Raw genomic sequence first — 10,089 nt, forward strand, 5'->3', positions numbered from 1 at the left:
AGTAACGTATTCAGAACATTTCAAGGCCTTTACGCCGTGTCAATTCAGCAGACTTAAATTCATTTTTCGAAATTGACTTAAGACATAACCCCTATTTCAGCATACCGCTTTCAGCGGTCTCAAGTCCAAGAATCAATGGGAAAGGGTTATTTTGCAATTCAAAAAAATAAAATTAATGTTCCATAATGTATCACCCATAAACAGCCTAAGTCCTAAATTTTAGTGCAAATTTTATTTTCTATGAAGCATTGACATGAAATGTGTAGCCTTAAGTCCAACACATCTCAACCTTTAAAGTCAATGATCTCAAAATGGAAAAAATGGACTTAAGGCTGTCTTGAATTGACACGACGATTTAAGCTCGAAAATGACGAAAAAATAAAAGCAGCCGAACCTCAGCCAAAATTTAAGTTTCCTTATAAAGCAGCCTGCAAGGCATTGAATGCAAATGGAAAATTAGAAAATAGGTGAAATGCCCAATCACGCCCCGTAGTACCTTAAAATTTTTCTTATCCCTCCCTCTCCTCCCCCGAGGATCATGCTTTCCTTGAAAATTGAAATTGGTCAGAATCCCGCTAAGCTTGAAATTCAATTGACCGACCGCTGCGATGGAGTGTCGTTTAGAGAGTGGAGATGATGAGAGAAGTGCTGCTATTTATAAATCATATATCGTCGCAGAGGTCTCCGTACGGGAAACTTTTTTATCAAAAAGGCAATGCGCACAGAGTGTACTACGGACGATAAACGTGAGATACACTCTGGTACAGGAGACTGCTCATCTAACGTTTCTAGACCATCTAAAAAGAACGACAAATTATTAAAAAGCGACAAAAAGAACGGCAAATTTCATATTTCGCCGTTCGCATCTCCGACCGACCAGATTCATTCTTCTTTGCTCATCACGGGAATTAACTGCATGTGGTTTGAAAGAACGGCAAGTTACGCATGCGTACAAGTCTCTATTTGGACGAGCTGGAAACATTACATGAACTAACTCACAGAGTACACTAAGCTATGCGGTGGGATCCCCACGCTACTGGAAAATTTACCAATACCCTACAATTTCAGCCTAAAAAATTTACTTTGTTCTCATCCCCATTCAATGGAAAAATTACACTCCAAACCAACCCCTACTGTACTGGGTTTTTTAACAATGATTTTTGATCGTTAGAATTTTTATCCCCACTGTTTGGAGAAGTTCCACCGGGGCTATGAGGTGTGACTAAATTTTGGCTGAGGTTCGGCTGTTTTTATTCTCTTTTTGTTTAACTCTCTAAGTGCCACCATCGATGGTGCCACGGTCATTTTTTATAAGTTTTTTAAAGCAAATATGGCTAGTTCAATCTTTAAAGGCCTATATCTCCAGATCTAGAAGGAGTTAGAAGCTTTTTCATTGCTCGTTGGATAGCTTAAAGTCTCCTCCTTCTTTTAAACGCCTTCGCTGCGCGGACCTGCCTCAGGCAAATTAAGGCCTGTCCAGATTTTTCAAACTTACGTTAATTTTTTATCACCGTTTCCACTTGTCATAGCATATCACTTCATACATCGAAAGAAGCGTATTGGAGTGTAGATCACTGGAATTGCTGTGCCATAATTATTTTTTTCACCCAAAAAAAGATATTAGGCAAAAACCAAAAAATGCTGACGTCAGCAAAACTTGTTTTTGGAATAACTCCAGTTTGGCTTATGGTAAAAACACGTCAACACTTTATTGCAAAATTTCGTATTTTGCTGATTTCTGCTGACGTCAGCAAAATTTGCAAAAAAGATTATGCAAAAATGTTCCTATTATTGATATGCAACTTTTGTCCAAATTTCATGTTTATACCATAAGCCAAACTGGAGTTATTCAAAAAACAAGTTTTGCTGACGTCAGCATTTTTTGGTTTTTGTCTAATATCTTTTTCTGGGTGAAAAAATTAATTATGGCACAGCTATTCCAGTGATCTACACTCCCAATAGGCTTCTTTCGATGTATGAAGTGATATGCTATGACAAGTGGAAACGGTGAAAAAAAATTAGGGTAAATTTGGACGTGCCTTAATTTGTCTGAGGCATGAATGATAGAAAGGTGCCCAGTTGTAAAACTTCGAACTAATTCGCTGGAAGACAGAATCAAGTAAAGCAGGGCAAATTTTGAGGTTCTTGGATCACTTGTTGACCAAAAATGGTCAAAAATCTTAAAAAAGTGGATTTTTGTCAAACTTTTGCATTTTTTTTGACTTTTTAGCTTCAAATCTCGCTGTTTATAATTACAATCAAGGTCATAATATTTGAGACCAGAATCCTCGATATATTTCGATGAAAAATCGATAAATTTACCTTATGAATAAAGATAAATTTTCGAGGCGGAAATTGTTTGTTGTGAAAATTTGTTTCAGTCATCTTTACCAATGATGGCACCCTACTCATGCAAAAAAATCAGGAAAAGTCATTTATCCAGTTTTCAACAAAGCCCTAACAAGCTAGTAGATGCTGAATGGACCTACCTGACGATGAAAGTTAGATAGCAATAAGGAGAAAAATGAAAACAATCAGTCAGATTGTTGACGTGTTTTTACCATAAGCCAAACTGGAGTTATTAATTATTTAAACTGGAGAAAAATGAAAACAATCAGTCAGAAAATATTGCGTTTAGCGAAAATGCATAACCATGAACACATAAACGACTGGACGTCTATCCTCTCTTGTGTTTTTGAGGCGATTTTCGTTGCCGCCTGTATTTCAAAATTGGTATAAAAAAATCCGACACTATTCCGTCACAATTTTATTTCTTTGAATTACTTAGGTAAAAGGATTGATAGAGCTTGAACATTACTCGTAATTCACAAAAGAATTATTCTCAAATTATTAAGTTTGAAAAATATTTTATCAACATTTTTTAACACTGAATTGCAAAATTTCTGCGTTAAACTGCGTATATACTTTTGAATCGCTTTTGTCACTCTAAGTTTTGACTTTGTTAGCTAGGTTTTACCAAGAGGTATATCATCATAATCTATTGTTTCGTTTTATGTTTTTAGGCGGTAACGAAGCTAGCAGGCTTTCTACAAAAAAATACAAAGGAGATGGATGTCAAGTCGTTTATATGTTCATGGCATAACGCATAAAATTTCATCATTGATTGTTGATGGGGGGGGAGAGGGAAGGGGAGTAGAGAAAAAAGAAATAGAAAGTTCCGGTTAAAATCAGTTTTATTGACAATTGAATCATGCTTGATGGCATTAATCAATAATGTTTTGTATGAAAAAAAAAACAAAGAAATATAAGGAAAAAGTCTAATGAAAATCTGCAAGAACGACGATTTCTGGCATTTTTTCTCAAAAATCCGACTCAGCAACATTTTGTGCATTGCTACTAATACGCATCTTTGTGCAAAATATCAGAAAAAACTAATGATTGAAATCTCGAGAAAATGCCAAAAACGGTTTTCCGGCATTTTCGGCCGGAAATTATTTTTACCGAAAATCTGGCTTCGTCACTTATTAGGAATCACCGTTTTGTATCACTGTGCAAAAAATCAGAAAAAACTAATGAGCCAATTCCGAGAAAAGCTGGTAACAAACGAACAAACGAACGGACGAACATAGGTCAATTTAAAGGACCACCGAGGTAAGTCCAAAAAACCTTTTTAAGCTTTTTTTGGCTTGAATTTGGCCCACCCCCAAATTTCTTTTTCCGTAAGTCGGGCTCCGTCACATTCGAGGGTTTATAGTTATACACCGTTGTGCAAATAATCATGAAAAATAAGCCTATACGAGCAAAAATACATCTCATCAAAACATTGAGTAAATTGGCTAAGAACATTGACGTGAGTTTATTAATAGCAATTCTTAGATTAATTTTTTGAGCCGAAAAAGTCTTTTTGTGAAAATCTGCTTCAGCCATCTTTTACTAATTAATTTCATACAAAAAATCTGAAAAAATTAATGATCCAATATTTCATAACGTCCAAAAAATCATTTTTTTAGCCGTTTTTACCCAAAAACTTTTTTCCGGAAATGGGGCTCCGATACATTCGAGAGTTTATAGTTATGAAACTTTGTGCAAAAAATCAGAAAAATTAATTGAGCCTCGAGAAAAGCTTGTAACTAACCAACTAACTAGGTCCAAAAAATCTTAACACAGAAGAATTCACGCTGAAGAAGGTACTTATTAGAAATTATTATGGAAAGGTATTCTGCTGTAAAAACTATTTAAAACAATAAATCTATGTTGCCAGAAAATTGATCAGCAAATTCTAAGATCTAAAAAATATAAAAATCTGATATTGAATTAAAAATTCTAAGATCTAAAACATACATAAAAAATTGATATAAAATTAAAATCAAAGCTTTAAAGTAGGCTTCTAACAGCAAAAAAAATATTGAAGTTTAAAACTGAGGGCTCCGACATATAGTAAAGTAAAACGACGCGCTTGTTTATTTGAAAGGAGAGAGCCCGGAAAAGCTTATCAGGACGAGCTAAAAGATTTTTGAAACAACTTTTCCCTTTCATGGCTAAATCTAGCGTAATACAGGTCATTCTTTGTCTTTCAGACGAAATTAATATTTACCGTTGTGAATTATTATGTGAATTAAAATCTGATCAAATTTCAACAAGCAATATGCCAAAAACATCCTTAAAAGAATTGTTTGGCGGTACAAAGACGTCCCGAGAAAATCCGACAGTGAAATCATTATTGGCGAATGAACCATAGTGAATTTTTATTTGTCGTGTATAAAATGTATTTTTCTGACTGATCTACGCAGCAAAACCATGACATAATATATATTTTCTGTTAGGCCAACTATTCCTGAATCTAAAAGGGTAAAAATTGCGATGAAAAAGATAAATGAAGAAGAAAATTAAGACTTTTGCGAAGAAGAGTATTTCAACTTTGAGGACCTTATTTTCGGCGAAGAAACAACATTTTCAAACAATCTTCGCGTTAGATACACCTTTTGCCGAACAAAAACTACAATCATGGACAAAAAATTGAGACAAAGGGGATTTCCCTGCGAAATTTTAAACATCACAAATGATTTTAAAGCGCGTTAAACTACAGTTGGAAAGTAGCGTTTTAACTCTGAGTTTTAACATGAGACTTATGATATAGGACCTTAGGATCTTAGGATTTAAAAGCTCAAATTTGCTCCAATAAAGCTTGGAATATAGCCTAAAGCCACCGAACCCCTCAAGAATCGAAATATTCGATGAAAGAAAGTGCTAAAATAGCAATTATCGTGCGAACTTTAAATTCTGAAGAACGTATATTATGCAGTGAAGATTGATTTAATTGACCACCTAAAAGTTGGAGTATAATTTACCACCGGGGACGATGTTTTGGCCAATTTTTCTAGTGCGGGAAGGGTTCCCAGTGTGTGTTTGTGAGAAAGAGATTTAATTACTATTCGTGCTATCAGAAATCTTTCAATAAAAGGCCATAAAAGACGAGTCGAAAACCCTGATTCTATATTAAAATGAGTGCTAATCTTCAAAGTAAAATGAAAATGAAATCGATTTTCATCATTTATTTCGTGAGCTAGCTTAAAAATGATTTTCTGTCTGCCAAAATTTCTGCCGTTAGATCCGCCACGATCCTGAAAATGCAACAATATGGCGGAAATCAACGAAAATTCTAACAAGGAAATTCAACAAAATAATGGATATTGCACACCCAATAACTGTTTAACAAACACCATCATAGCAGATAACGACACCTTACGATGTAGGAGATGTGATAGACGTGTCCATTATGCGTGCTCTGAACTCCCGGCCTATCAGATTCAGCTTTGTCTGCAATATAAAAACCGGCGCTTCGAATGTGGAAATTGTGTTACAATAACGCCACTCTTACTTGAGAGGATTAAAACAAGAAGACAAAAAGCTCGCAGTAACATCACAGCGAAGGAAGCAGATAAAGATGAACATCATGGATTGAAATTAGGTTTCAACGAGAGAATAACATACACAATAATCATCTCGTTAACCTTTTAAGGTTCGAGTGCACATAAGGGCAGTATATAGGGTGAAAATAGTGACTGCATTCTATATTCCGTTTATTATGCACCATTAATTATTTCATTTTAGCATTATCGGAAAGCGGAAAACAAGACTATATAGCAAGTGGAGAAAAGATCACTCTAGAAGATTACTTTCCCAACATAGAGCAACCCGTTGATGCAAAACCAGATATTGGTGTCTGTGACCCAACATTCACTAATCCCAATTTGTATGTATCTGTGTCGGAATTACTGCGAGAGATTGGTCGTAGGACGGGTAAGATTCTTATTTTCATGTTCAGAAAAGCCGTCCAATCTAGTGTCTATTTTACATTAAATCAGAAAGCGGAAAACGAGACAATATAGCAAACTGTGTATACTTTTTTACAGTGTTGTGCATGCACACAATTATCACAAGTCTTATACCAGTGCCGTAGGAAGCATTTTCATATTGAGGGGGCTGAAGTTTAGTGACACCGCGAGGGCCAACCATGGTTTGGCCCGAGGGGGGGAAATTTTGAAAATTTGAGCTCTCGATTGCTTGAAAATGCACTCAATTGTGACAATTATGACAAATTAAGAAAGAAAAACTTTGAATTTTGCAAAATAACTATTTTTGAAAAAATTATTGGGGGGGGCATACCCCCCCTTCCCCCCCCCCCCCCAGTGTTGCTACGGCACTGCATAGGCATTTCAAAGTACGGTAACGGAACTCGAAACTGGCTATTTCTTGAAGTTGACGGCACCATTTATAACATTGTTATTGAACTGATACAAAACACGCTAACATGCGTGCAATATTCGAAGAGTTTTCTGGGCGTTGACTGCTTTAACGTAAGTTACCATAAAAGTTCGTTTTCTGTAACCATTTTGTGATCACCAACAACTGCAACGAATAAACGAATAAACAAAACTGTGGCCCAGCTGCAAAAGCATTTGGTGTACCGTATACAACCCTCTTCAATAAAGTGAAAAGTAAGTTTGAAATCTAGCGATTAAATTTGAAAATTTTAGCTGATGATGAAATATTAAGACAAACGTGCCCGAATTAGAACTCGCCTATGTACTGCCTGTGTAGAGAATTCATCAAGTGTAGCAAAACCTTTTGGAATTAAAAGTCCATTAAAATTGGAACATTTTTCAAGAAAAACAAAGGAAACTCTGAATTACCAGGGTAAAAATTTCTCAGCTGCCAAATTACAGTCCCACCAATCCTCTTAAGAACGCATAGTAAAAATGTATATTCATATTTTCTGAAGGAACATGTTCTCATATTTAGATACTAGACCATTGTAGCCCGGTGGACAGTAAAAGTACTGGTAGGGGAGCCGGGAAGTACTGGTGCGGCCAGCGGTCCATTGAGATCGTCAGGCTGGCCCGAGTGGGCCAGTCCAAGTGAGGACATCGAGCAACGAGTCTTTTTCGTGAGGGAAAGCTACTTGTGGTTCGAGGTGCAGAAAAAAATCCAAAATTGGTAAAAAAAATTTTTGAAAATTTGAACAACTGAACATCTGAACAATAACAAGACAATGCAATCCGTTATAACAAGCAAGGCTAATGAAATGACATTTTTTGGAGGGTATAATCCCAAAGGATTACTATTGCCCTCCAGAAATTAAATCTGAAGCCCTGGTTTACGATGCCTTATGCAATTTGACTTACCCTGAGAATATCTTGACAGTTCACGTCGCCAAGGCTAACCGAGTTAAAGTTTATGTGACGGACACTGGGTTGGGCGAAATTGGCGATGAAATTCTAACAATTGGCACAGGCAAAAACGGACTCAAACACAAATCTTACAAACTTAAACGTCGTCGTATTCATGAAACTTCCTGGAATGTTAATTTAATGAATGCCCCAGGAATATATACTGGAGAGGAACCGGAACTTATTACATTTATGGAAAACTTTGGTATTTTGATGTTTATATTTCTTTTCTTTATAGTTGATGTATAATAGTACAATGTGTACTTAGCTCAAGGCTAATCAATATCAACTTTTAATTTTATCACCCACGCTGAAGCTCTAAAGGAGCGGGACAAATGTTAAAATCCGTCACAAAAGACAATGTGTCCTCAATTCCTCCATGAAATTATTATTCACATTTGGAATTCTGACTCACATCCATCTGAATGGGATATAGGCCGCCTCGTCATCCTTCTGAAAAAAAGGAAACCTCCACTTTCCGGGAAACTACCGAGGAATAATGCTACTGGAGGTCACTGTCATAATCATCAACAACTGTTTGCAACCTTTAATCGAAAGCCTTGACCATGAGAACCAATGTAGATTCTGTCAGGGTAGAGGCTGTACTGATGCAGTTTTCACTGTTAAAATGGCCTTAAAGAAAAGGCGCGAACACAACCTCGAAACTTGGGTGCTTTTTATCGACCTTGTGAAAGCTTTCGACAGAGTTCCTCGTGATATGCTTTGGTGTGTTTTATTGAAATTTGGTGTATCTGAAAAGTTAGTTAATATTTTAATTCGATTACACCAGGATTTCTAAGTAACTTTTGGTGTGGAGGCACGTTACGCATAAGAAGACCTGCTATCGCTTGATACTAAATCCCTAATATAACTCCATTTGGTTCTTCTCATGATGTTGCAAAATATATATCGAAAGAAATTGACACAAAGTTCAACATTACTATTGAAGGCTTTAACGTGGGCATTTATTATAACAATGGGGAGGAGGATTAGATGACTTCGAATTTAAATTTGATGGACAGTGGCTCAGAGCCGTTTGTTTGGATAAAAGCCGCCACTATGACACTGAAGAAGCAGCAGAAAATCAACAAACGTATGCAAATGCAGTGCAAAACAACACAAACGACAACGACACAAACAAAGAAAAAACCATCATTATTCAAACGCCTGAAGAACTACGACAAGAACGAAGGAATGACACGTATGTTTTCTACAATCTTATGACGTCTGAAGACTTAACAGACACTGTTATAAGTGAGTTAGAGACCTTTTTAGAAATGCCAGCAAAAGAACTTATTTTCAAATTTATCAGAGACACCAGATTTAGATCGAGATATTTGATGACCTTCACGAAAGAAGAATACTTTAAAAAGCTGTTATACCTAGGAGTTACAATAAATTGAATTCAAATCAAAGGCTTAATCGAGAGAAGAGGAGGTATGTCTAGCATAAGAAGACCAGATATTACATTCCAAACATACCTTCTTTTGCCTCATCTGATGATGTTGCAAAATGTTTGTCTAAAGAAATTGACATTAACGATATAAGATATGTTAGACAAAAGAGGTCCAAAAAGTTTTTAAAAAGGCTTTAATGGGGACATTTATTATAACGATGGTGAGGAGGAAGGTTTCGATGATTTCGAATTTAAATTTGATGGGCAGTGGCTCAGAGCAGTTTGTTTAGATAAATAAAGTCCACCATTTTGATGATTACGTAGATGCGGACGGGCCTCGTTCTGAACCTGACAACCAAACGGAAAATAATAACGACAAGACAACAAAGGTAAAAGTGAATCAGAAACGGAAAACCAACTGGCAAACAAACCAACCCAGAGATTAGACAAAGGCAAGAGTGACACAAGTGAAGAATTGGTGATGTCTGATGAAGAAAGAGATCGGTATAATTTCCTTCTAAAGATAGGAAGTTAAATTTTCTCTAGAGAACTGGAAAAACAGAGGGAAAACCTTAAGTTCTAATCTTACTCTTCCCCTTTGAGTTTACAGATTCTTTGAGTGAGTTTGAATGTCAGAGACCTTAAAACATGTTTGTCTAAATGCAAGTCTATCTGCCATAAATTTAGGAATTCAGACCTTCTTTGCCTTCTGGACACTCATCTCGATGAGGAGGAAAAGCAAGTAAAAAATTCCTTACAGTTCCAATAAAATAAGTCCCACAAGAAAACAATACATCTACCCTACCAGGCGAAGTTCAACTCTAGCAAAGGAATAGCAAGGCGATATTTTCAGCCTAGTACATCAAGTTCCATGCCCTGATTTTTAAATGGTAGCAACCGATATAAAATATTTTTTTTCATTGTTGTCTTTTTTGTTTAAAATAATCGAACGTGTCTGCTCGACCACCGAAAGATAGTTATTTTTCCAGGTTGTATATGGTT

This window comes from Clytia hemisphaerica, unplaced genomic scaffold (genome assembly GCF_902728285.1).
Source record: "Clytia hemisphaerica strain Z4C2 unplaced genomic scaffold, Clytia hemisphaerica genome assembly, whole genome shotgun sequence".
NCBI lineage: Eukaryota > Metazoa > Cnidaria > Hydrozoa > Leptothecata > Clytiidae > Clytia > Clytia hemisphaerica.